The 26,495-nt window shown below is 54.4% G+C and overlaps 1 long non-coding RNA gene across 1 annotated transcript; it reads left to right on the top strand.

The window, feature by feature from the left end:
• Positions 1-12,687: 12,687 nt before the first annotated feature.
• LOC132647134 (uncharacterized) lies at positions 12,688-21,308 on the top strand. The gene is made up of 2 exons (XR_009585420.1): positions 12,688-14,059; positions 16,440-21,308. It is a non-coding gene; the product is annotated as an uncharacterized LOC132647134 (long non-coding RNA).
• Positions 21,309-26,495: the final 5,187 nt, after the last annotated feature.

Genomic DNA, 26,495 nt, shown 5'->3' with positions numbered 1-26,495 from the left:
GTGGTGGAGTTTTAGGGTTGGCACAGATGGCACTCACAGTTGGGCAAGTCAAGATGGCAGCTACTGTGTTCTGAGCCACTCTGCAGCACTGGAGAAACTGTGTCCAATGAGCTGTGGGAGACAGCAGCTGAACCAGACCCAGGGGACTCCTGAGAGCCCTAGCTTTGTGGAGTCTGGGGGTGAATGCCAGTTTGTGGCATGCCTGTTTTCCCCTACCAAAATCCCAGCGCCACCGAAGCACAAACATTTTCCTTCTCCCAGTAGTTGGCAGCCTCCTAGGGAGGCTCCTCCCTTCCCAGCATGCCTTACTGTACTCCATGCTCCCGGATGCACAACATCCCCATTTACAAGGACATCACACACAGCAACCGACAGATGACCGTGACCTGGAAGGTGGAAGGAGACATCTGGGCTCTACACAAGGATGTGGAAGAATTTTTCGAGCCCACTGCCCAAGGGCTCCTTTGACAGGAGCAGCTTGAAGCCTGGCTCCTTGAGAAAGGCTTCTGAGGCCTGGGGATCGGCCCATATGGCAGTGCCCTCCACAGACCAGCAACCGGAGAGGAAGTGGATTTTGTATCTGGAATGGGGTAAGAGAAAGAGGTGTAGTGTCTACGGCTGAAGGGCTTGGAGATCAGGCCTTGCTTTCATAAAGGGAAAAAAGCCTCTGTGTGGGAGTGTCCACTTGGGGAGAGCTGTCCAGCATAGGAGTCCACAAGCAACAGTCACGCTGGCACAGAGATGTCAGCTGCTGTGCCCCGTGTAGGCAGTGGTGCGTTTCTTTAGGTCACCCTCTCTGGAAGCAACCACTGACCCTGTTCTGAGGCCTTCACAGGACAGACCTGCCAGGGACATCCACCCTTGGCCTTCTGGAGCTTTGCTATAAGCCAGATTTGGCTTGGTAGAAGCTAAGGAAAACAGACGACACAGAGAGTGGGGCCGATGACGTGGACAAGACAAGACAGACAAAACAGTATCTGAGATTCTGAGTGCTGTGCTAGGTAGAGCTTCAGAATAAGCCTGCTGACCTGGACTCCACTATCAGGGGTCTGAAGACAAGAAAATGTAGACTTTTCACCCCTGCCAGCCATCCCACGACCAGCCACCCGTCCAACCCCCACATTAAACTGGCTACGCAGTTTTCAGATCCTGGCTACCCTGTCTGACTTCAGAACTAAGGAAAAGGTACCAAGCTCCCAGTGCTCAGCCTAGCTGTTGAACGGCCTCAGCGCCCCCATTCCAGGAGAACCCCATTCCTAAGCCTACAGGCTGGGCAAGGAAAGGAACCCAGCCCTGGTCCTGGATTGCAGGTCCCACCAATGATTAATTCAAGTTTTTATTGGGCTGTATATACAATGTAAGCTATTAAAATCTGTACAATATTTACAAGTTAGATACTCATCTGAAACTGTCACACACACACATACACACACACAAAGAGTAGGGTCAGTTGGGTGTGGTGGCACACACCTGTAATCCCAGCACTCAGGGAGGCAGAGGCAGGCTGATCTCTGTGAGTTTGAGGCCAGCCTGGTCTACAAAGCCAGTCCAGGACAGCCAAGGCTACACAGTGAAACCCTGAAACACAAAACAAACAAACAAACTCCAAAAAAAAAACAAAAACAAACACACACAAACAAACAAAGCTAGGGTCGTACTGTCTGTACGGAACAGTCTCACTTTGTCCTGTTCTATTTACAGATGTTTCATTCCTTTTCCTCGGTTTATTGCTCCAGCAGAGACTCAAAGCACCGTGCTGGTCCTGCTCATGATTTTGGAGGAAAGGCTTTCGATTGTCCCCAGTTCAGCATACAGTCATGTATAGGTTTGCTGTGTGCAGTCTTTAGCCTGTTGCAGGATGTCCCTGGTATTCTTGCTTTCTTCAGGACTTTTCTCCTGTGGAGATGGTGAACTTCCTCAAAGGTGTTTTCAGCAAGGAAAAAAAAAAGGTCTATCTTAGCTCCCAGCTTTGGAGGTTCAAGTTGATAATGGATTGACCCTGCAGCCTTTGGGCCTGCACTTAGGGGTTACATCTTATTGAGGGCTACAGGATGGAGCCAAGCTGCTCATCACGCAGTGACTGGGAGGGAGAGATACAGGAAAGGGAAGGAGAGAATTTAAAAGAAGAATAAAATGCCTTTTAAAACTGTTTTTGAGGGGCTGGAGAGGCAGCTCAGTAGTCGAGAGCACTGGTTGCTCCTGCATAGGTCGTGGGTTGCGTTCCTGGCACCCACATCACAACCAGGTGTAACTCCAGTTCCAGGGGTTCCGGCGCCCTCTTCTGGCCTCCATAGACAAAGCACTCGAGTAGTACACAGGCAAAACACACATAAAATGAAACTTTTAAAACCCTGCCTTTGCCAGCATTATCTAAGTGTTGTACAACAAACCATGATTTGTTCCTCAGGACTGCTGTAACTGACCTTCTGAGTGCGGACAGCCTCACAATGAGAGCAAAGCCAGCGAAGACAGTGTGGCTAAGAGGACAGCACTATTTTGTCTCCTGACTCAGATCAGCTAAGTCCCTGGGACACAAGGGATGATGACAGGATGTCCCTGAGAGACTTAACCTTTAGGCAGCTCTCCTGTCCTATTGATATAAAAGGCCGGGATGCACTTGGAGAGGCAGAGGCAGGCGGATCTCTGTGAGTTCAAGGCCAGCCTGGGCTACAAAGTGAGTCCAGGACAGCCAAGGCTACACAGAGAAACACTGTCAAAGCAAAAACCAAAAAAAACAAAACAAACAAACAACAGCAACAACAAAGCAGAAACAAAAACAAGTAAAAGGCCAGGGACATCCACAGGTGGACTCTAGCCACTCTCTGCAAGGAGGACAGCCGCCAAGGGACGTCACACGACCAGGAAGACAGACCCACCTCCTCAGAGCAAAAGAGCTAACGGGGTAAAGGCGTGCTTCATGAGGAAGCCCCCGGAGATAACCCCACCGTGGTTAGGTGGTTAACGTCAGCTTGCGGTGATCTAGACTTGACTAGGAACGCAGACCTCGGAGAGAGAGAGTGTGTGTACATGTGTGTGTGTGTGTGTGTGTGTGAGAGAGAGAGAGAGAGAGAGACTGGGTTAAAGTGTGTGCAGCTGGAGCCATTCCACAGGTGCAGTGCTGCTCCGAATAAAAGGAGCAACAGCACTGGCCTCTCTCTGCTTCCCAAGTGTGGATGCCTCCTGCTCCCCCTGCCCCTACTTCCTGTCCATAAAGGACCAAACCCTCCAACTGGGAGCCAGAATAATCCCTTAGTCCCTCAAATTGGTTTTGGTGAGGGTTCTATCCCAGCAACAGAGAAGCCACCTAGGACACTGATCTATTCACAAGAACGCACCAATTCCGGTACACCCACACAGACTCAACTGTACACCTGTCTCTTGCGTGTTCTCTCTCTCTCTCTCATACAAATTCAAATACCCCGTCCCCACCATCCTTGTGTACGCACCTGCTGCTTTCTGCCCAGCATCCTCTGATATGAGGGGCCTCTTGCTCACATTTGCTCCATGAGCTATCCACCTGGAGAACGTTCTGACCCTGAAGTTCAGGAAAACACTTGCGAGCAGGGGTCCCGCCTCTCTGTGGTGGGGGTAACAACGGTGGCGGGGTCGACAGCGGGTGCCACCCAATGCGTGGCCCAGCTCCGCATCTCACGGTGCTTCTAGAACGACCAGCGCATGCCACCCTCGGGTTTCTCGAGGAGTTGAATGCCACAAGGCACCAGCTTCCTCCCGCGCCCGGGATCCAGAACCTATTCCCACACCCAGAACACTGACTGCCACCCCTTCACCCCACACCCTTTCCTTGAGGTGGACAGCTTCGTTTCCGTTGCTCCCCTCCGTCCCAAGCCATCCTTGCCCAGTGATGCTTTAGGTGACGGGAATCCCCATCCCCGCCCCATCCAGGTAAGGTTTCAGCACCCAGACTATTCACGTCCCCGGAATGAGCTTTGAGGACAAAAGAAGCCACTATTCACAGGTATGAGGCAGGCCTAAGCTGGCTCTGTGGTCACACTTATGTTTTTGTGTTTTATTTTGGTGATAAAGGGTCTTACCACACAGCCCTGACTTGCCTGGAACTCTATGCAGACCAGGCTGATATCAAACTCACAGAGATCTGCCTGTCTCTGATGCCAAGTGCTGGGAGTAAAGGCCACACCCAACCTTGGTCACTCTTTTTCGTTTGTTTGTTTGTTTGTTTGGCCTGCACTACCACGCCCGGCTTGGTCACTCTTCTTTAAAAGCTGCCACCCTGCTCTGCATATGTGAGTGACTCAGCCAGTCACTCACTCATATGCCCCCAGAGTGAAGGAGGCCCGTCCTGTGCCCATGTTGCCCCTGTCCTTGCTATTCAAAGGCTGACCTTACTCTTGGATGTGTGGCAGGTCCCCCCAAAAAGTACTTGACCGTGGCGCACACTTTTCCCCCCTTCGGTTTTTGGTTTTTGGAGACAGGGTTTCTCTGTGTAGCCTTGGCTGTCCCGGACTCACATGGCACACGCTTTTAATCCCAGCACTTGGGAGGCAGAGGCAGGTAGATCTCTGTGAGTTCGAGGACAGCCTAATCTACAAAGTGAGTCTAGGATAAGGAGGTCTACCCAGAGAAACCCTGTCTTGAAAAACCAAAATGAAAAGGGAGAGAGAGAGAGGGAGAGACAGAGAGAGAAATAATAATAAAAAAGTATTTGACCAGGGCATCATCTTCGCCCTAGCCCTGCCTCTGTCTTGGAACTGGTTGAGTTCTTAACATCTGGAGCCCTTGTTCTGCCAGGGAGCACGGGCGTCTCTCTGAGTATTTGATAAATTCTGTGAACTTATTTCTTGCTGCCAGGCTGCGAAGGTCCAGGGAGGAAGTGGAGGGGAGGGCTGACCAGCGAGGAGCTCACAAATCCTGGTTCTCTTTGCCTTTACCTGGAGTCCTCCACCCCGGTCACTGTGAGTTACAAGGATCAGCAGGGAGCACTCCTAAGTTGGGTTTCGGGTTTCTGATCTGGAACCTGTAACTCTTTTTCCTCTAGGTGGTCGTGGGTTGAACTGAACTAGACCGGTTTCCTGAACTGGAAGTGGGGTGGGGGTGGGGTGGGGGGAGGCCGCCCTCTCTCTCTGGACCTTCACGCCCCTGCCTTTCATGCACAGACGCCTTCCATCCCAAACATAGACACTAGAGGGCAGCCTGTCCCTCCACCTTCACAGCCTGAAAGTCTCAGCCGGACCTTCCAGCTTCTAAGCGTTTATGGGATATGGGTGTGATAGAGGGTTCAGGGGAGCAGGCTCAGCTCCCCAGCACCCTAGACCCTAGCTTCTCCCAAGACCCCTAGAGGTAGTGAAGGTCACCCTGAAATCCCCTAGTTGTCTGCATGCTGCAGCCTCAGTTAGTGTTTGCCTCCTGGCCTGGAAGGTGCAGAGGGGGCCCTGTGGGGGCCGTGGGTGCTGGCCGGGGTCAGGAAACTCATAGTGAAACCCCAGCGACCTGCTAGCTAGATTCATTCCGCACAGCACACCTGCCCCGAGGCAAGGCTGGGAGACCAGGAGGCCACACGGTGGCACTGGCTGCGGGGGCGCCCCAGCCTTATCTGATGGGCCTGGGCCTTTCTCACAGCTTAGTGGAACAGCCCTGCCAGACCCACGGTGGAGCTCTGACAGGGGCTCTGCAGGCCCGTGGGCTCAGACTCCCGCCTACAGGGGACATGGGAAAGGCGCGGGTGGCCCAACTGGGCCTCCACGGCAGAGGGATGGGCACCGCAGGGCTGAGAGCCAAACAGGCTTTTCTGACGCTTGAAGAAAGGTCAAATTTGGGAGCAGAAATGAAAGGAATGTAGGTGTTCACCCCAAACAAATGTTTCTAACGCAAAAAGAGAAAAGGGACGGAGGTTGTGAGAGGTTAAGCCTCTCTTTGTTGGAGTCCGGAGCCACGGTGCGTGCTTGTAATCCCGGGTAGAGAGTTTGAGGCTAGCCCGTGCTACGTTTCAAGACCCAATCTCAAAAACCAAAACGCAGACAGACAGAGTGTGTAGGTCTGTGGGGTCCTGAAGCAGGCAGTCTTTTCCAGTCATGAGCTGGAGTCATCCCGGGAGTTGGGGTGTAGGGGTGGCCACACCCCAACTTTTTAAAGAAAGGCACCCAAAACTCCAGAAGGCTGGTTCAATATCTCTGTTGGAAAAAGGTCTGAGTCTGGCCCCCTTTCTCTGTGAATCACAGAGGATCTCTCTGCCTAAAGCTTTCCCAGTGATGACACTGGTCGAAGGCTATTTCATCTGAACGGTAAAATGTGAAAGATAGGGCCTAGGCCACCTGGCCAAGCCCGGACCCTGCCAGGAAGGAGGGCATGACTTAGCCAGATCTGTGAGGGACCTGGGAGCTGCAGTCTGCTCATTTCAGAGGGGGAAAGCAGAAAGATGGAGAGGTGAGAGAAGGAGGCCAAGGTCAAATGGTTAAGTGGTGAGTTGAATCTCTGGTAGGCATTGTGATATGTCCCTGGGGTCCTTTGACTCATTCTCCCCTGAGTCCACTCATGGTGGCCCTGCCAGTTGGATGGACAGGCCTGCCAGCGGTTGGGTGTGGCCAGCCTCATGGGCCTGAATAGGGCCTGATGGTTTCGTAGTCTCAGGGGGAAGCCTTCACGTGGGTCAAAGAGCATCAGCGCCCTACAGTGTTTCCACCACCCCAGAATCACTCCTGTCCAGTCCTTCCAGCCCAAGCCACCCTGGACCTGACCCTCTGCCTGCTCTCATGCCCCCATGCTCCATCTACCCAGCACTGCCTTTTGGGGGGCTCTCTTTCCTCTGCTTGGGGTACATTCTAGGCCCGCCATCTCCACTTTGGACCCCACTTCAGAGCTCACTCCCAGCTTCCCTAAAGCTGATGGTTTGGTGGGCAGTGTCTGAGCACAGGGTTGCTTTCCTAGCTAACCTCCCCGCTGCCCGGGGTCCTTCTTTATGTAGGCAGGGGACACCTTCACCTGCTGCCCATGGCTCCACAGGCAAGAACCCGAGAAGAGGGTGGTGCCGCTCAGTAGCGGGTGCTTGCCAAATGTGCACAAGGCCCCTGTTCCATGCCCAGCTCTGCAAAAGGAAAACAAGCAAGGGGAACACTCTTCCCTCCCCTTCTCTCCCCTTCCCTGCCCTATGCTGGCCGCAGTCAGGCACACTGCTCTCTCTTTTACGGAAGGAAAACGCGAGCGTGCGCTGAGCGCGGCGTGCTCTTGCTACCGTGCACGCATGCGCAGACTAGTGACCGGCTCGGGCACTGTCCTCTTCTCCCTCCTTGTTTGAGACAGGGTCCCTTGTTTGCAGCTAGCTGGCCCGTGGGCCTCCGGAGACTCTTGCTCAGTCTCCAGTTTTGAAGGAAGAGCACAGGGATTCTAGGTGTGTGCTACTGTGACCAGTTTTACGTGGGTTCCGGGCGTCCAAGCTGAGGTCCTCACTCTTGTATGATAAGAATCTTACCAGCTGAGCCATCTCCCAAGCCCGTGCTCGCTCTATCTATCCATCCATCCATCCATCCATCCATCCATCCATCCATCCATCCATCTATCTATCTATCTATCATCTATCTATCTTGATGCAGGCTCTCACTATGTAGCTCAGGCTAGCCTTAAACCCCCATTGCTTTCGCCTGGGTCTCTGGAGTGCTGGGGTTTCAGGTCTGCACCTCTGCACCTGGCTATGAGCGGGCTTCGGCAGGAGTGCCTTTGTGGTGAGAACGCGGTCTCTCTGACTTCATTCGCACAGCCTTCCGCCACAACGTAAGGTGGCAAAGAGCGTCCTCACCAGGTGCCACCGCCTTGATAGCGGGACTCCTCAGTTTCTAGCACCACGGACCGCAGAAACCTCTGTTCTTTGTAAGTTAACCAGCCTCAGGCATTTTTTTTTTTCTGTACAGTAGAACAGGGACAAAGCACAGCATGCTCTCTCTCTTGGTTTCAGGGCGCTCGGTGGGAGGAGCACACCGTGGTTCAGGGTCTCTGACTCACTTGTTTCCCTCATGCAGTGGTTGGGGGAGGGGCAGCACCCCCCACCCCCACCCCCCATGTCAGATCTGCTGCCCTCATTTCTCCTCCAAGCAAGGCCTCCCACACCTCCTCCTGCTCTGTCTGTGGCCCCTCCCTAAACGGCAGCTCCCCCCCGCTTTCAGCCACTCCAAGTGCCTTTTCCTTGGCAGTTCCTTTGGAACTGCGCCCCACCTTTGCCCTGGTGTGGCTCCCTCTGCCCTGCTGTCCTTCTCTTGGGGAGGGGAGGATTCTGATCTGCCCTTCCCCCACCTGTCTCTGGGTTCCCCCTGCTCCCCAGCAGCTCCCCTCACGTGCTTTTCATCCATGCTTCAGCCAGGGGCTTTCCTTCCTCTCTGCAGCCTCACGATTCTGCCTCAGTCTGCCTCCTGAAAGGCATGCTAACTGTTAGTGGCAAAGTTGGGAGAACGGCTCTGTTCAATTTTGTTTTCTTTCTTGAAGGCTTCTTCCTCCTCCTTCCCTGTGTCCCCCTCCCCCACCAGAAGTGCATCCAGACCTGGAGGGGCAGCGGGCCCGAAGTAGACAGGGTTAAGTACCTGGGATCCTTTGAGGGAGCCACTTGAAATCTTGCCTTCCTGCCGCCTCCCTCTTCTGCAAGATTTGGAGGGGGAGCCTGGCAGGTGCCTCAGTTGGCAGGGTTCTGGGCAACGTGGCCTACCCGGAGCCTTTCCCCTAGTTCCCTTGGGTGGATTATGATTATGGGCTCTCTCTATCTGAAAATACCCACCAGGAAACAGCAGCCCTAATCCTAATAGGAAAAGGTGAGCAGGAGGCAGGGGTACCTTAAATCCCATGGGGGGGGGGAGGGGGAATTCTGTAGGAATTTACAGTTTCAGGCCAGTTCTCTGGGGAGCCTAAATTTCCTGTTCCCAAGTGGTCCCCGGGGCACCATGAGTGGGGGTAGGAAAAGGCTGTGACTACCCCTACCCATCATCCTTTCCTCAGAAACGCCCCGCTTGTGCCATCAGAGACCCTATTCCTTCCCATCCTGCTTTGCACTGTGCTGTGGGACCGCAAACACTTCCCAGAAGGAGGTGCTACCTCCAAGTCCGCAGGCCTGGGCCTGCAGTGCTGAGGGCCACCTGGGTCCGGGGAAGGTTCAGGGAGTGGAACTGAGCACCTTTCCTCTCACAGGCGGAGAAGCAGCGCGCCATCCCCTTCCTCTGCAGCAGCACGCCCCCACTGGCTCCAGCTTTGGGGCTTCTGGCTGAGAAAAGGGCCACACGACAGACCCCTTCCTTTCCGGGTGATATAGACACAGGAAGATGCCTTAGGTCAGCTGAGCTTGAAGCTTCAGATCCCCGGTGCTGCCATGTGTAACTGGCCCTGCTTGTCCCATTCCTCAGTTGGCAGGGCTCTGGGCACCCTTTGGCTACCAGGCCTTTCCTCCAGTTCTCGGTGACGCAGGCAGCTTGGCTGTGGCTCCGAGAAAGGCTGCCTCTTGGCTCCTGAGCCTGGCCTGAGTCAGGAGAGGGCTGTCATCCCCGCAGGCCGGCTCTTGGGTTGAGTCCCTGTAGGCTTCTGGTCAGCTGTGGTCCTCTTTCCTACCTTGGCTTAGCTATCTTCTTGCCCTTGTCTTGGCTTTGCTCTGACTCTGGTTTTGCCAGCAGATGAACCCCAGTGGGGGGATATGGGACGGGGGTGGGTGGGTCCAGGGCAGCCATTGGTTCTTCTTTCTCTATGGGCTAGCAAGTCACAAAGAGTACTCTTTGTAAGGCACAGCTGGCTGGGAGCAGAGAGGTGCTACTAGCCTGGTAGGGTGCCTGAAAAGACCCTCTGCCCAGAGGGCCCGGAGACACCCTTGCTGTGGGCCCCACGAGCCATCACTGAGTGTGTGCGTGCGTGGGAGGGATGAACCGTGAAAGAAGGTGTGGGAGTGAGCACGTGGGAGCAGAGTGGCGGGCCGTGGGAATAGGTCTGTGGGTAGAGCCCTCGGGCAGGGGTGCCCTTGCTTTTGGCGGATGACCCCAGAAGAGAGAAACAAGCTTGGGAAATGGGGGCAGACTGTCCAAAAGAAAATGCTGGCCACTAGGTGTCACCAGGAGCCCATGAGACCGAAGAAAGCTCCCTCCCTCCTCCTTCCGCAAAGGAGCTAGAACTCCGTATTCCTATCCTAGGGGTACAGGGCACTTCCCAGTCTGGCGCGTTGCAGTGTCTAGGTCGCAAGCTGAGGTGGGCTGTTGCCATCTTAGCCACAAAGACAGGCTATAGAAGCTACCTTGCTCCCACAGACCAGGCTGAGGCGCCCCGGTGTCCTGCTTCAGAAGGGGACCTTCTGCAGCACCTCTGGGTGAGCTCTCCACCCGTGCCTCCCCTTCCTGCCAGCCTCAGTGAAATAAGGGTGCATCCTCGGCCTTGTTCTTACCCAGGTCTACCTTGACAGTCAGACAGTAGCCCAGGCTACTGTGGGACTCGGTAGCTGTGTTTGGTGGCTCGGGAGACAGAGCTTTGGGTCACATCATTTTCTTCTCACCAGGTCCCCCTCAGGAGCCAGACCCTCTACACAAAGCTGGAACATTCTGGCTGGAGTGTCTGCCCTGTGTGGAACAGGTGGAGGCTGCAAAGAGAGGACGCCGTGGCCGGAGGGTCGCACAGGACCAGCCCTAACTTCAATAGATAAAAAGCAGCTGAAACCCTAGACAGACACCTCAGTTGTATAGCCAGGGCTTCCCTAGTCAGGGCAGGGGTGGTCTGCCTCACCTCTCAAACCTCTATGACCTCCACTTAAGTAAGCCCAAAGACTCAACCTCACTCTCCCGCAGCCTCGCTCTCCTCCCTGTCACCCACTTGGCAGCAGCCACGCTGCTCCTCAAGTCGGCTCTGTTCTGCCTCAGGGCCTTCGTACTGGCTGTTCTCTCTACCTGGGAAGTTCTTCCCTCATAAATTCTCAGAACCCAGGCCCTCACTCCCTCAAGGACGAGGCTGGCTCTGACCGTTCCTCTGAACAGCATACCCCATCACTGCTCTTTCTCGTCACACTGTTTTTCTTTTCCCTCCTTGATGGGTGTTTGAAACACTAGATATCTCACTTACTTTTATTTTATTTTATTCTGTTAATACTGAGGTATTGAACCCAGGGCCTTACCCATGCTAGGCAAGTGCTCTATCAACTTACAGCCCTTCAGTGTTGGATTCTGGGTAAACACTCTACCCATGAGCATTAGACATCTATTTCATCATTCGGACAGGATGGTCTGATGGAGATGTATGCAGCTGAAAGTAGCCTAGAGATGTGAAAACACTTTCAGAGAAATGTCTTTGAAGAGCATAAAACTCTTATGTGAGGAGAGAGGTAAGGAACCATGAACCTCCAATGTGTGTGTGTGTCGGGGTGGGGGGAGCTCTGAAAGGACATGAGGGAACCCCAGAGGCTTCTGGGAGGACCCCAAGACAAACTCCAGCTTTTGTTCGCTGTAGGGTGGGACCTTGCTCCTAAGAAGGTAGCCGGTCTGTCTTGACAAGGGCTAGGAGAGTCAGTCTGCAGTACCGCTCGTGCCCAGTAGGTGTCACTGCCAGGAGGAAGTTCCAACCAGGGACTGGCTGTCTCCAAGCTGAAGACCCAAGAGGGCTCATGTGCCTTAGTGTTGGTGACCTCCAGCCTGGGTCTGCTTTGAGCCAGGGGCCACCACATGTCCTCCCAGTGGACAGAGATGCCCTCTGGTCATGTTGCCAGCTGGCAAGTACTGGTCAGTAGCCTTTAGCTCCAGAAGCGCTGGCCAAGGCCAGGACTATAGGGACCGGTAAGTTTCTAAGTCAGGGCCAAGCCATTGCAAGGGACAACTCCAGTGTTTCTCCAGTCAGAGCCTTGAAGGAGGCCGTCCCAGACTTGGACAGGAGCCAAACACACGCCAGTGCAGGCAGATGTACTCAGATGTTCCCACAAATGCATGTGTGTACACACAAATACACACGCACACACATTTGATGCACGCCAACACACATACATAAATATCCCACGCACACACATCAAGTGCACTGGGTGCCGAGATGCTTGTGCATATGAACATTTACATGCACACACACACACACACACACACACACAAAGAGAACATGCACACATCATCTACATCCACATTCTCTCTCCCCAGGCTCTTGTAGGTAGGTGGAGAGGGACCCCTGGGGCGACTTTATCTGGGGAGGCAGTGTTTTCCCACCTGCCTCTTCGGCTCCATCTGGACTGGTGGGTGTACTGGAGCGGGAAGATTGAGGGACAGCTGCAGTGTGCAGTCATGACTGGGGTTTCTCTGGTCAGAGCAGGGAGCCTTCTCCAGATCTACCCACTGCAGCCGATGGGGCGGGGGGGGGGGGGAGAGCAGGAATTCCTCCTGCAGTCCAGTGAGCTGGACTGAGAACTAAGGCAGTCGCTGTGAGGGTTGGGAGAGCCACTGAGGCAGCCTGCGGCTCCCTGCTGGGGGTGAGGTGCTGCCTCGTCCTCCTTCTCCTCAGCTGTCATCATCATCGTCATTGTCCTCCTCCTCCTCCTTCTTTATCTTTGGAGGCAGGGTCTCTCTATGCAGCCCTTGGCTGGTCTGGAACTCACTATGTAGACCACATGGCCTCGAACTCATAACCATCCACCTGCCTCTTCCTCGCAAGTGCTCAGATTAAAGGTGTGCGTCAGCGCGCCCAGCAAGTCGGGGCTTCGCAATTCCGTCAGTTCTTCAGTTGTCTCAAACCTGTGAGCCGTAGAAGCTGGAGCACATGACCTCTGGTCCCTGTTGTCCCCTGGCCAGCATGCCGGTGCGTCAGTTCAAGGATGACCACGACATCATCTGTGGCACCATCATTTGTTCCTGCTGCCGAGAGACCTGGGGCCATGGGAGGGACTCCAGAAGCGCCAGGTGCTCGGCCCTGCTCGGAGCAGGCTGCAAGGAATCCAGCTTGCTGACCACCAGCCTTGCCCACAGTCCTTGGCGGGGGTCAGAGTTCTGTCACCTCCCCCCCTTAGATCAATAACTTCCAGACTACTGTCAGCAAATCTCTGACCTGTGACCTGGCCACACATGGTGACCCCTGAACCTATTGGTCTTTCCACCAATCCTTGCCTTGGTTTCTGGGGTGGGTGAGGGGCTGGCCCCTGGCTCTGGCCCAGGCTTCAAGAGGAAGGAGGGTGTGTGGCTATCTGTCCCTGCACGCCCAGTCTCTTCCCCTTCCTTCAGACAAGGGGCTGATGCATAGTCTGACCCTATAGGCGGAGGCTCTGTGTGCAGGCCCCGTGCAGCTCCAGGGCCCAGGGAGGCCATGAATAGAGATTTGAAAAGCCCTCTGAGGCTGAGGAACTGTGGGAACTCCAGCCTCAGGGTAGCTTCCTGCGTTGTTTCCAACATCTCCAGTGTCCCCAAAGCTACCTAGTAGTGTCCAACTTCTGTGCCTTGGGCTTGGATTCTGGGTCTCAGCATGGTCTGGTTGAAGTGGGGTGTAGAGGGAGGTACCATACAGTCGCCATTCGGGCCAGTCCTCAAAGCCCTGGGGATGGGGAGATATTTTCTTGCTAATCCAGACGGTCCTTCCCAGCACCAAGTCCAACCTGCCAGCCTGAGATCAAGCGTGGACATGGACAGAGAAAGGGGCTACTCAACGGCCCCCCTTGTGCTCCCTGGGGTCGTATGCCCTGTGCCCTAGCTGGTAGGGGCACTGATGTGTCGGCTCCTGTCCCGCCCTCTCTTCCGGCTCTGCTTGAGAGATCTTCTCACACTGTGGCTCTGCTGGGATGCCAGGAACCCACTCTTCTGACCACTCCAATTGCAACTCCAGAGCTCCGTGGAAGACACCACTGACCTGAGACTGAGGGACGGCAAGACCACGTGACCCTTACCTGGCTCCTCAGAGGAGATGCCTTCTGTTCTCTGGGGGACTCTGCAAGTCCCACCTAGGACCTCAGCCCCTCTCTGTCTCAGGTCTGAGATCATCTGCTACCGGGAGGAACAAGGGCCCAGACTCCAACAGAGAGAAACTTCCCCTCCCAGGAGAGGAAGAGGAGAAGCAGAGGAGGAAGGGCAGAGAAGAGGAACAGGGGAGAGGTGTGAGAAGCTGTCTATTAACATGGAAGATGTGGGTGAGCGTTCAGTGGGGAACGTGCTCCCGAGGGGGCTACGGGCATAGAGACGGGTGTAATCGGGAAAGGCAAGGATGGTTGTCCTCATGGGCCTGACCCCAGAATCTCGGGACTCTAGCTTCTTCCTTAATGTCCATGCCTTGAGTTTCACCTCTAGGCGTATTGTCAAAGTCCTGACTCACCGCAGAGACCTGCTTGCCCTGCCCAGGCTTTGCTGGTCTGCTTCCCTAGGGAAACCATCAGGGGCAAAGAGACAGCAGGCCAGGCTGGGTGGAAGATAGGCAGATGATTATGTGTGCAGGAGGCCCAGAGGTCAGTGGGGAGTGCAGAAGGGCCCAACTGTGGGAACTCGTGGTTTTTTGTTTGCCTGCTTTGTTTTGTTTTGCAGGCCTGGGGATGGAACTTAATGTCTCATATATGCTAAGCAAGTATTCTTCCATTGGACAATGCTCCCAGCCCCTCACTGGGGGATTCTAGGCAGATGCTCTACCTCTGAGCCACACCCCAGCCCCTCACTGGGGGAGTCTAGGCAGGGGCTCTACCACTGAGCCACACCCCAGCCCCTCACTGGGGATTCTAGGCAGGGGCTCTACCACTGAGCCACACCCACAGCCCCTCACTGGGGGATTCTAGGCAGGGGCTCTACCACTGAGCCACACTCTAGCTCTCCTTTTACTTTTTGCGCTGAGACAAGATTTCACTCAATTACCCAGAAGGCCCTGAGTATGCAAACTTTCTTCCTCGGTTCCAGAGCAGCTGGGATCACAGGCATATACAACCAGGTTTGAAAAGCTGTCTGTTTTGAAGCCTGCATCCTACGCCATGGACTTGGCCGTGCCTTTGGCCACCCCTCTGGCAGTCTTCTGGTCTCTCCGAGAACATGGGTGGCCTCTCTAGCTAGGACTGGGGTCAGTCAGATAGGAATAACCTAAGCCACCTTGCCATGGGGTTCTGGCTTAGAGTGCTTTGTGCACAGCATGCAGATGGACCAACTCTGACATCTGGGATGCCTAGTCTACCCACTGGGGAGCCAGGGTTGAGACGGGAGTTGGCTCCTCCAGCCCGGGGGCTGGGATAGACTTGGAGCTTGGGTGGACTCCTTAACATCCCACTGTAAGTGACCCCCCTCCCCCAACAAGAGCAAGTTCAGAAGTGGGACCGTGGCCATGGCGGGTCTACCGTCAGCTTCTCTGTCCCTGTTAGTACCCGGAGCCCCACCTGGCCCCATGAAGAGAGATACCATCCCCTAGTTTCCCACCTTGGAGTCTAAACAACATCTGTTGGGAAGGAGAATGTGGGGATCAGAGTCCTGAGCTGGACCCCATGAGGCCTGGAGGGTAGGCCCCCCTCCGAGAGAACCCAGGTTTTCTGTTTCTCATGGTTACTGGGGCCTGGAGCTCCTGGGTGGCCCAGGTTCAGCAAAACACACTGCGTTCCCTAGCACTCATGGGGGCCCTGTTCTCCCAGGGCCAGGGACACGTGCCTGCCACACAGAAGCAAACACTTGTATCACAGCTACACTGTATAGACACAATCTAGAGGCATCACACAACCCAGTAATGACACATAGCCACAAACGCCACACAACACACAGGCAGGCACACATCACATGCACGGAGCACACACGACACACCGGTACAGCCCGTGTGTCACCCCACACATAGCTACATGGGAACACAGATGGAGCACACAACCACACAGGCATAGCTCAGAGAACCCCAATACTCACACAACCGTGTGCTCCTCCCTCCCCAGAGCACACGCACCATACAGATGTAGCCCATGGATGTAACACAGATACACAGGGTGCGTGCACACAGCGCTTAAACGCCACGTGGACACAGCCCCCAGCTGTCACACAAACACACACCATACATACCACCCCAACACAGCCCACAGACACATGCCACGCTGACCTCGCCGACAGACACACAGAGTGCTCTGTGCCTCTTGTTGAACGCAAACTACAGAGCCAGCTTGATGGACTCACAAAAGCCCCGGGGCCACACGGCCCCTCCTCATCCCCAGCCATTCCCAAACTTCCCCTTGGCCACACTGGAGCTCCGGAAGGGCCAGGACTGAGGGAGAAATACGGAGGGTAATGGAGGAAATTGCAAGCCTGGAGGAGGCAGGCAGGGAGGGGTCAGGCTTCCGTGCTTGGTGGGAAGCAGAAGCTTTGTCTGGGCTTGGGGACCTCCCCAAGGGCCAAACGAGAGCTCTACGCCCTGGAATCTGAGTGGGCACAGAACACCTCACTTACTCCTTCTTGGTTGGACCAGGGGGTCTGCTGTCCCTTTGGCTTGGCACGTAAGACTTCAGATGGGAGTGGGGGTCTCCATATCTGTGCCCAGAACAAATGACCTACCTCTCTCTCCTACAGGAGACACCTCTGGTCGGAGCGAGATCCACCATCGGTCCCGAGATACTGGAAGGCCTGTCCCAGACCTCAGATCCTTGAACCTTGAGCTGATGGGGGCAAAGGGCCCATCTTGGAGATGGAGGCCCTGGGGGCCTCTGACTCACTTCTTGACATTCCACCCTGGGGCTGGCTAGACCCTGCTAACTCAAAGAGCCCCGGGCGCCACTGAGCTGTGGACCTGCTGGGGGCCATTCGGGGAATTAGCTGGAAAAGGTGGGGCGGGGAGAGCAGGTGAGGGCTTGTGTGGGCTCCTGGGAGCAGCTGGCTTTTCACAGGCCTGAGGGCTCTTCCAGGAGGTCACAGGCAGTGGGCAGTGGGATTCCCAGCATCCAGGCTGCCACACCTTCCTGGGAGGTGGGTTGGGCAGGGGGCAGGGTGCGAAGGGCGAGGCAGAGGCAGGTGTGGAGGTGCATGCCTGACCATCCTGGAACTCCCTGTGCAGACCAAGCTGTCCTCAAAATCACAGACAGCCACCTGCATCTGTCTTGGGAGTGCCTGGGCCGAAGTTGTGCGCCACCCCACCCCGGCACTGGGTTTTTCCTTTCTTTGTCGCCATGAACCCACTTGGTCTAACTAGTGCTGCCCTCGGCTTGATCGCAGGCAGTGAGTTCAGGGGTGCGATGGCTCCTGCCTTTGCTCTTGGTTCCTCACTGCATGCTGAGTCGCAACCGTGAGCCCTGGCCACTGCTCACTAGGGCCTTCTGTCTGGCATCCACGGCGGTGGAGATGGAAGCCACCTGATAACCTGGGAAAGAAAACGAAAAAGCTGCCGACTTCTGAGAGGCACAATCCCCACACCCACTCCTTCCTGGTGCGGTGGGGGATGGGGGAGCTTGGAAAGAAGCACCTCAGAGAACAGTACAGACACCTTCTCTCTGGAGGGTCCCATGCCTGGTCTGGCACAGGTCATCCTGCCTACTTTGGCTGTGCCTGGCCCCTGACTCCTCCTGACTAGGTGCAAGTTCCAACCTCCATCTCTAGCTCTGGCCCTCCCAGAGTCTGGAGAGCCAGCCGACTGGGCAGGAGTCATACTCCCAGAGAGGACAAGATGAAACTAGGAAGTGGCCCCCGGTGCCATGCAAGTGTCCGCCTGCCATTCCTTCCGGGTGTGGGGGCGGCTGCTCCTGAACAGGGCCTTAGTCACTCTCTGTCAGGAACCCTATGCAGAGCCTCTGAGAAATGCCGCAGGCCTCCACAGCTGGACTCCCTGGGGCTGACCCAAAAGCCCACGCTCAAGCTGCCTGCCGGGGACTACTGGCCAGGCTCACTTGTGCCTGTCTCTGCTGCCGTTGGTCCATGGGGAAGCCAGCCTCTCTCTGCCAGCGCCTGGGCTTTCTCACCCAGAGGTGGGACACAGAGCTTCACCCTGTGGTTTCTTTTCTCAAGGGCTCCCTGGGTTCCCACGGCATCCAGGAAAAGCCTGACATCTGGAGCCTCTGGGGACTTCTTACGCTGACAACCTCTGATGGTACCCTTTGCCGGATCCTGCCCCAGCAGGACATCTACCCTCAGTCCCACATCAAGACCTGCACAGAGCCAGGCTTGAGCTCTCTTTCCCGTACATTAGGCTTTGAACCTAGGCCCTGTGGAAGGCCTGTGGTGCTTTCATCACTGCAATGGCTGCTTTTATGTCAACTTGACATAAGCTAGAGCCATCAGAGAGGAGGGAGGCTTCTTTGAGGAAATGCCTCTGTGAGATGGGGCTGTAGGCATGCCCAAAGGGCATTTTCTTTCTTGTTGTTTTTTTGTTTTTTGAAACAGGATTTCCCTGTGCAACAGCCATGGCTGTCTTGGAACTTGATTTGTAGACCAGGCTGGCTTCTAACTCACAGAGATTCGCCTGCCTCTGCTTCCTGAGTGCTGGGATTAAAGATGTATGCCACCACCCCTGGCTCATAGGGCATTTTCTTTTCTGTTTCATTGTTTTCCGAGACAAGGTTTCTCTGTGTAGCCTTGGCTGTCCTGGACTCACTTTGTAGACCAGGCTGGCCTCAAACTCACACAGCTCCACCTGCCTCTGCCTCCCTGAGTGCTGGGATTAAAGGCATACACTACCGAAACATCTGGCATTTTCTTAATTAATGATTGATAGTGGAGGGCTCAGCCCATTTTGGGTGGTGCCATCCTGGTTCTATTCCAAAGCAGCCTGAGCAAGCTGGCACAACCTGGTTCTATTCCAAAGCAGCCTGAGCAAGCCACGAGGAGCAAGCCAGTAAGTAGCATCCCTCCATGGCCTCTGTATCAGCTCCTGCCTCCAGGTTCCAGCCCTTTTTAAGTCCCTGCTTCGCCTTCCTTTGACGATGAATGCTGCTGTGCAAGTATGAGCCAAATAAGCTCTTTCCTTCCCAGGTTTCTTGGGTCCCGGGGTTTCAGCACAGCAACAGTGACCTCAACTAAGACAATCACGGAGGTGACGGTATAGCTTTCCGGTTATCGGCAGGGTTGGAAGCCTGGCCGGGGGGTTTCTATGCAATGTGGGCTAGAAGGGTCCGTGAACCTCAGGTGCTCAGGCATACATACAGAGTCCCAGACTCACAACCGAATGTAGCTGGCTGTACTATTTTTGCTCTTCTTTATGGTATTGCAAAAGGGATATGCATTGAATAGAAACCATACTTCAAATCTAGGACATGGACCTTTTCTCGGGTGCTTGGTAGGATTTTCTCTTGTGGTGCCAGGCAGGGGCAGCGGCTGCAGCAGAACACAGTTCCTGGGCAGCCCCGGGATTACAAAGAGAGAATTGACAGTCTCTGCTGCTCTGGATTCTTAAGCTATGAAGCCTGGTAGGGTGGAAGTACCCAGCGCATTCTCCGCTTCGTCTGCTTTGTACCGCCATAACAAAAACGGGCCGAGATTGGGTGGTTTATAACTTAAAGACTTTACAAAGTGTAAGCTAAGGCACGGTAGTACACTCCCGTGATTTGAGCTGTGTGAGGAGGTGGAGCAAGAGGGCTTCAAGTCTGAAGACAGCCTGGGCAGCTGAGGGAGACCTTATCCCCAAAGTGACTGAGCAAACGTTTCGGTTTGGCCCACAGTTCTGGAGCCTTGGAAATGCAGAGCACAGGGTTGGCCTCTGCTGGCATGTGCTGAGGGCTTTCCTGGTTCACCGTAAAGTGATAACAAGCCTGCAGGCTCTGGGCTTATGAGACCACTGACGACATTGCGGGGACTTTATCCGTATTAGGGTTCTCATGTAACCCCAATAACACCCCGAAGCCTCCTCACCCTCAATACCAGTCACGTAGGTATTAGGTTCCTGATATAAGTATTAGGTTTTCAACTTTTAATAGGTTCACCAGGCTGGGCATGGAGGCTCACATCTTTAATCCCTACACTCAGGAAGTAAGGCAAAGGGATCTCTGTGAGTTTGTTGCCACCCTGGTCTACATGGCGAGTTCCAGGATGCAGTGGCGTCACCGTCATCATAATCATCAAGATGCGACTGCATTTTATCTTATTGTCACCGTTATTCTATCCAGCCCATGTTGTTCTTCCCTGTCTACAGCCGTGGCTGGAAGAGGGACCCACGTGTATCAATGTCCACATGTGGAGAGAGACACCAAATGCTAATCCGGTTTGAATATGAAATGTCTAATGCAGCTGATGTGTTTGAACACTGGTGGTGCTGTTTTGGGAGACTATACACTTGGGGCTGTGACCCAGCTGGCAGAAGGAGGCCACTGGAGGTGAACCTTGAAGGTGATATCTGACACCTGGATGGAATTCTTTGCCTCTTGATCCTGCAAGAACAAGCCACGCTGCAAGCTCCTGCCATCACGGTCAGCCACCATAACTGCCATGCCTTCTTTGCCTCCATAACTGCCATGCCTTCTTTGCCTCCATAACTGCCCTGCCTTCTTTGCCACCATAACTGCCGTGCCTTCTTTGCCTCCATAACTGCCGTGCCTTCTTTGCCTCGAGGGACTGAAGTCTCATAGACTGTGAGCCAAGGAAACTCCCTCTTGTCTACAGTGGCTCCTGTTGTGTATTTATTTGGTCACAGCAGCAAGGAAAGTAACTAATACAGGTGCCCTCAGTAAGGGCACCTGAGGATGTTGACCACTGGGCAGGCTCAGGCCCTGCTCCCTCTCCCAGACGCCCTCACTCCGGGGCGGACCTAGGGAATAACAGAGTTTAAGATACTTCATGGGTTGACAAGTTGCATTAGACGAAGGGGCCGGGAAGGCATACGAAAGAGGCAATATTTGAATAGAATGCAAAGAAAGATCAGGTGAGATGTGGGCAAAGAATGACTGCAATCAGGAGATGGAGGGTTATCCTCTGACCATGGCTGACCTTTGACCCTACCCGCATGACACGGTTCTCTTGTTGCTTTATCTCCTCAGGCACTTGTCTCAGTTGCTTGTTTTTGTTTTTCAAGACAGGGTTTCTCTGTGTCGCCCTGGCTGTTCCTGAACTCGCTCTGTAGACCAGGCTGGCCTCGAACTCAGAAACCTATCTTCCTCTGCCTCCCAATTGCTGGGATTAAAGGCGTGTGCCACCACTGCCCAGCCGGCTTTCATCACTTTCAAGATTGAACGCACCACCCTCTGTGAAGCACCTGTCCGCCAGCAGGCCAGCCTGGATCACTCCTCATCTGCCTCGCCAGTCTTGACTCGTTCCAAAGACTCATGTTTTCATCAAGCCCCTACCCAGGGCACAGCATTCTTCATCTTGATTATCTGTCTGCAGTTCGGTTCAGGGTGTGAGATGGTTTTCCTGAACTCTCTGTTTCTTGATGATCCACCAACCTGCCGTCCCCTAATCTTCCGAGAGCATTGATGAAGAAAAGCTTTTTCAGGCTAATAAAGATAAGCTTTTTTCACCTTTCTTCTGTGATCTTCCTTTCTCCCTCATATTTTTTTTTAAATGTCTTTAATGTTCTTTAGTTTTACTGTTGTATGGAGTGCTTTTTAAACATTTTAAATTATTTTACATGACTATTGAGAGAAATCAGGCTGGTCACGATCCTTTGACCTCCGCCTCCTGAGTGCTAGAATTACAGGCATGTGACAAGCATTGACCCTTCTTAGGATTCAGTGTGTATCTTCAATGTGAAGATTTTCCTCCACTTCTGAGATTTTCTTAAAGATTAGGTCTTGAATTATTTCTAGCCCAGGTTCTCCCTCACAGAGGTCACATTATATGCATCTTGGCCCTTCTTATTCTAAAACAAGCCTCAACCTCTCATATTTTCCTACCTCTGTGCTATATCTCATTAAATTTCCCCTGATGTTTTTTTTCGGTTTCCTAATTCTACTTTGAACTCCTATTAGTTTTTACATAATCCAACCCACTGAGCTTTTCTTTCCTCTTGTGATGTGGGTGTTTCGAAGGACTGTGTGCTAGTTAGACTTTAATCATTGTGACAAATACATGTCAGACAACAACTTGAGGAAGGGAGAATTTACTTTAACCCCTGATTTCCTGGTTTCAAAGGTTTCTATCCACTAAGGCTGAGGGACTGTGTGTGTGTGTGTGTGTTGTGCAGAACTGCTCACAGATGGCAGTTTTGTGAGCTCCTGAGAAGTTCTTGGACCACTTCCTTTGTCCCTTCTCAGTCCACCCTGCTGTGTGATGGTACACACACTCAGCCTGGGTCTTTCCCCTTATTTAGCCCTCTCTAGAGATGCCTTCAGATACACCAGGAGGTGTTCACACACCTTCTAAGCGCCTCTCAGCCCAGTCAAGTCGACAGTTAAGATTTAACCAACACACACTGATTTCTGCTGGAATCTACCTGCAATTGCGTTTATTTGTTTATCTGTTCTCACCACACCCCTAACTCTTAGGTGGTACATGCCTACACTCCCAGAACTAGGAGGTAGAGGCAGGAAAGTCAGAAGACGTTCTAGGTCATCTTTGACTACAAAGTAAGTGAGTTTGAGGCCAGCTAAGACTTACAGGAGACTCCATCTCAAAACAACAACAGGAAAAGAAAAAGAAGAGAAGGAGGAATGGGGGGAGGAAAAGAAGAGGAGGAGGAGGGGAAGAAGGGAAGAAGAAGAGGAGGAGGAGGAGTGTCTGCAGGGTTGGAACTGAGGTGTAACCCTGAAGTCCATCCCTGTCCATGGTTACAAGGTACCGTTACGGTTGTAAGAAGGGATTCACACAGCGCCCCAGGCCAGCTTTGGAGTCCCCTCGTCCTGCAGTCCTCTTGCAGGGCTTTAGGGAGGAGTCACTTCCAGCTCACCCCCTCAGGGAGTCCAGGACACACCCTGTCCCTGTGTTCAGCTCCGAGTTCCTGCTCCTTGTGGCTCAAGACCCTGCGAGCCATGTGGCCCCAGTGTGACCCCGTTTCTGCCCCGCGGTACATCTCCCCAATCTTCCCTCAAATGGAACCTCCCCCATTTCACAACAGCCCTTCCTGGTTCCGGGCTCTGTGCCACAGTTACATCCAGAACCCCAGGGGGGTCCCTACAGCCAGAGTCTTCAGACGAGGAACCCCAAACTCTGTCAGTTAGTCTCTTCCCTCCAGGACTTTAGAACACAAAACAGTAAAATAAAATAAGACAGAAAATAAAACCAAGGCCTTTTGGTGCTCCTGGGGTTAATGGTTCTTGACTTTGAACACTACTGCATTCCCAGGGGGCATTTGGCAATGTCTAAAGACAGCTTGGATTATCATGATTGACAGCTAGTGGTGGAAAAGTATTATTGGCACTGAGTGGGGCTTGGCCAGGAGCGTAGCTAAACATCCCACAATGCACACGATGTCCCCGAGAGCAGGGCTGTTAGCTCACGTGTCGAGGGCGTTGCTGTGGAGGACGCTGATGGCCAGTTCTCCCACTGGTCACTGCTAAGTGCTGAATCCCCGGGAGAGTGGGTCTGGGGGAAAGGTGGTTTTCGAGGGACCCAAAGGTTGCCGGATGCCTCAACAGCTCCCAGCCACACAGAGAGCCTCACGCAAGCCCTCCGGCCCCACTTCCCACCCTACCTGCCCACCAGACCTCCTGTTCCACCCCCCCCTCCCAACGCAGCCTCACTGGCACGCGCCAGCCACGCCCCTCCGTGTGATGTGGTGAGCAGGACCCGTGTGATGTGGGGAACGGGAGTGTGGTCGTTGGAGCAGGTCAGGCCCTCCTGGGCGGGGTGAGGACATATCTCTGGAGCCATCTTTCCTGTTCTGATAAATAACTGATCTGTGGTTGTGGCAAAAAGGGTCACCTCTGCCCAGGAACAAACCACTTGTGACCGGTGGGAAGAGCCCGGGGTGGAGGCGGCGGGAAGTCTGCCTTCCCTGGCTACCAGGCTGCTGGGGGCAGATTTCAGAAACGGGAAGTACTGAGCTGGGGCAGCGCTTCCTGTGGTCGTCCGTAGTCAGGGCATGGGGCGGGCACGAATGGCAAATCAGGGGGTGGGCGTGGCAAAATCAGAGGGGTGGTTTCCCTGAACCAGGAGGGGACAGGGGGAACTTTCTCTGGTCCCTGGCCCGAGGCATAAGTCCCCCTTGCCAGGCACAGCCAGCTGCTCTCCTCCGTGGCCTGAGAAGACAGAAGGACCAACTAAAGTGCCACAAAGCCACCTGGTTGGGGCCTGCGTTACCCTGGGCCTTATGATTCCTGGCATCCGCCCATCACATCTCCTCTAAAAACTGCCCGCTCCTCCTGAGCGGATTTGAGCACCAAGGGTGTGCCTCCCTCAGAGCCCCTTGGCATCTTCCCCTTTGGGGAGCATGGAGCGTCTGACCTGGCTGCCTAGGGGACCTCCCCTTTTCTCTCCTCAGGAGCCCAGGGGTGTCCTCTTGGCTCCTGGTGCCCCTCAGACCGGCAGCTGTTTTCATTTCCATCTACGTTAGGAAGGGGGCTGGTATAAGCGAAGGCTCCCTTCTCTTCACCCCTAAATGCTGAGCATCACCGAGCATGCTCAGGCCTCTGTGGCCAGAGGGAAGCCGGGCCTGGGAAGAGAACAGCTGGGAGGCTGGCTACCCTCCCTCCCCAGCTCTCGGCAGAGCCTGGCATGGAGCTCTTGCCTCTCCTGGTGCCCTGCCCCTTCCGCTGCACGGTAAGGGCTACTTTATTGCCTTCAGAACAGAACTCCTGGCTTAGACTCTGCTAAGATTCCCAAACAAACTTTTCCGTCCCCTCTGCCTTAGCCAAGCCCTGCTTCGGTGGGCCCAGTAGACAGCCGTGGTCAGCCTCTTCTAGCCGTCAAGAGCCACCAGCCCCACCCTGAGCCTCGTGAGGTTGTGAGGGTCTGGCCTCCCGAGTCATTGAGAGGTACCCAGGGATGGGTTCCAGGACTCCTGCCCTGACTCCCTGATCCCAGCTGGTACCTGAGCCCACAGAGGTGAGGTCAATAAGGCCACCCCTCTGCTGTGTCCAGGCTGCCAAACCAGCCAGTTTCGCCCACCCCATTTTGGCCTCTGCATGTACTGCTGCCTCTCTGTTATTAGGGTGTTTCGTTTATAATCGGATGGCACTTCACACACTCTCCAGCTCCCCTGACCTTCCTTGCTCTGTCTCTTCTTTCTGTCTCTTTAGTGAATCCTCAGTCTGACCTGAGACCCTTCTCTGCATTTACACACCCGTCAGCCATCTCTTCTTCCCCATCGCCTGACCCTCTTTTCTTTGTGTCTGCCGCCTGTCTGGCCCCTGTTTCTCATTCTCTCTCCACCTCTTGTCTCTGACTCTCTGCCTCTCTTCCTTCTCTATTCTGTCTCTCTCTATTTCCCCTATCTTTTTCTGTATTGTCTGCCTTTCTATTCTCTGTATTTGCTCTCTGCCTCCCTTTTCTTCTCTTTCCTTGTTCTCCCTCCCTCTTCCTCTTGCCCCTCTTTTATCTCTCTGGCTTTGTCTCCCCATCTATTCACCTCTTGCATATCTCTCTTCTCCCCTTCCCTTTTCCCTGTGTTCTTTCTCCTTCTCTTCCCTCCCTCTTGCACCCTCATCTCTCTCTAGCCTTTTCTCTCAACTTACCCTTCCACCTGCTCTCCTCCCTTTCTCTCCCCTTGCATTCTCTTTCTACCCGCCCCCTCCCTCTGTTCAGCCTCCCTGGTCTCTGCTGGCCGGTGCCCCTGTAGGCAGCTGGCTTCAGCCTCGTGAGGACCTGCTTGGGTATTTTATTTCTTAGTCACCTTGGCCCTCATCCTGTTATCAGTTGGAAATGAATCAGAGATTAGGAAATGGGGGGGGGGCGAGAGGTGGGGTGTTATCGCCCGGTGCACGCGTAGCTCTCGCTAATCTCTGGCGGACCTGGATTCGAGAGGAAGCACGGTTGCGACACGGAGTCTACTTTACCGTCACTGTCATGTCCGTGGTGAAGGCTGTGGGAGACAGGGCCCAAGGCTGGTGAGGAGAGGGAGAAGGCCGAGGGCCAAGCTGAAGGGAGCCCCCTGCAGGCATGTGCACAGCCACACGTGCATACGAACACATGTGGTGGCCGTGTGCGTACACGTGGGCACGGACACGCAGGAAGCCTGCAGGCTTTGCACATGCCACTAAGCTCCATCGCCTGTGCACGTCTGCACAACTCAAGCCACTGGCTGGTGCTTGGCTGTGCCGGTGTCATCCAGGGACCCTACAGCACCGTTCCTCTGAGCAGCTATCCAGCAGCCACTTGACTAGCCCATGCTTCTCACACGGCCTTTCCGTGGTCCTCAAGGTTATCCCACCATCTTCCTTCTCGCCTCCAGGCCTATGGTCTGGCTCTCACCCTGGCTCTACCCCACTTTCATACTCATGGCTTCTACGCCTTCGTGCCTCCCTCTGCACGTGCAATTCCCCCTGCTTGAGACTGTAACGACCATCTACCTGACCGCTCCCACACAGCCCAGGTCATCCAGACCCTTCCTCGGGACACCCACAGCCTCCCAAAAGTGCCCCGTGGATCCCCTACGCTCTGCCCTCAAAGCGTAGGTGTGCTGTCTTGCCTTCCAGCCGTCCACGCTAGGCAGAGGTTGAGCACACAGGAGTGTAAGCTCATTGAGACACTGATGAGTGGGGGCCCCCGAAGAAGCCACACAGGGCTCAGCCACAGACACTGGCGTGCGGATTGACAGGTGCAGCCGTACAAGCA

The sequence above is a fragment of the Meriones unguiculatus genome, chromosome 14, assembly GCF_030254825.1.
Source record: "Meriones unguiculatus strain TT.TT164.6M chromosome 14, Bangor_MerUng_6.1, whole genome shotgun sequence".
Classification (NCBI taxonomy): Eukaryota; Metazoa; Chordata; class Mammalia; order Rodentia; family Muridae; genus Meriones; species Meriones unguiculatus.
This window is presented reverse-complemented; position numbering and strand designations above follow the sequence as displayed.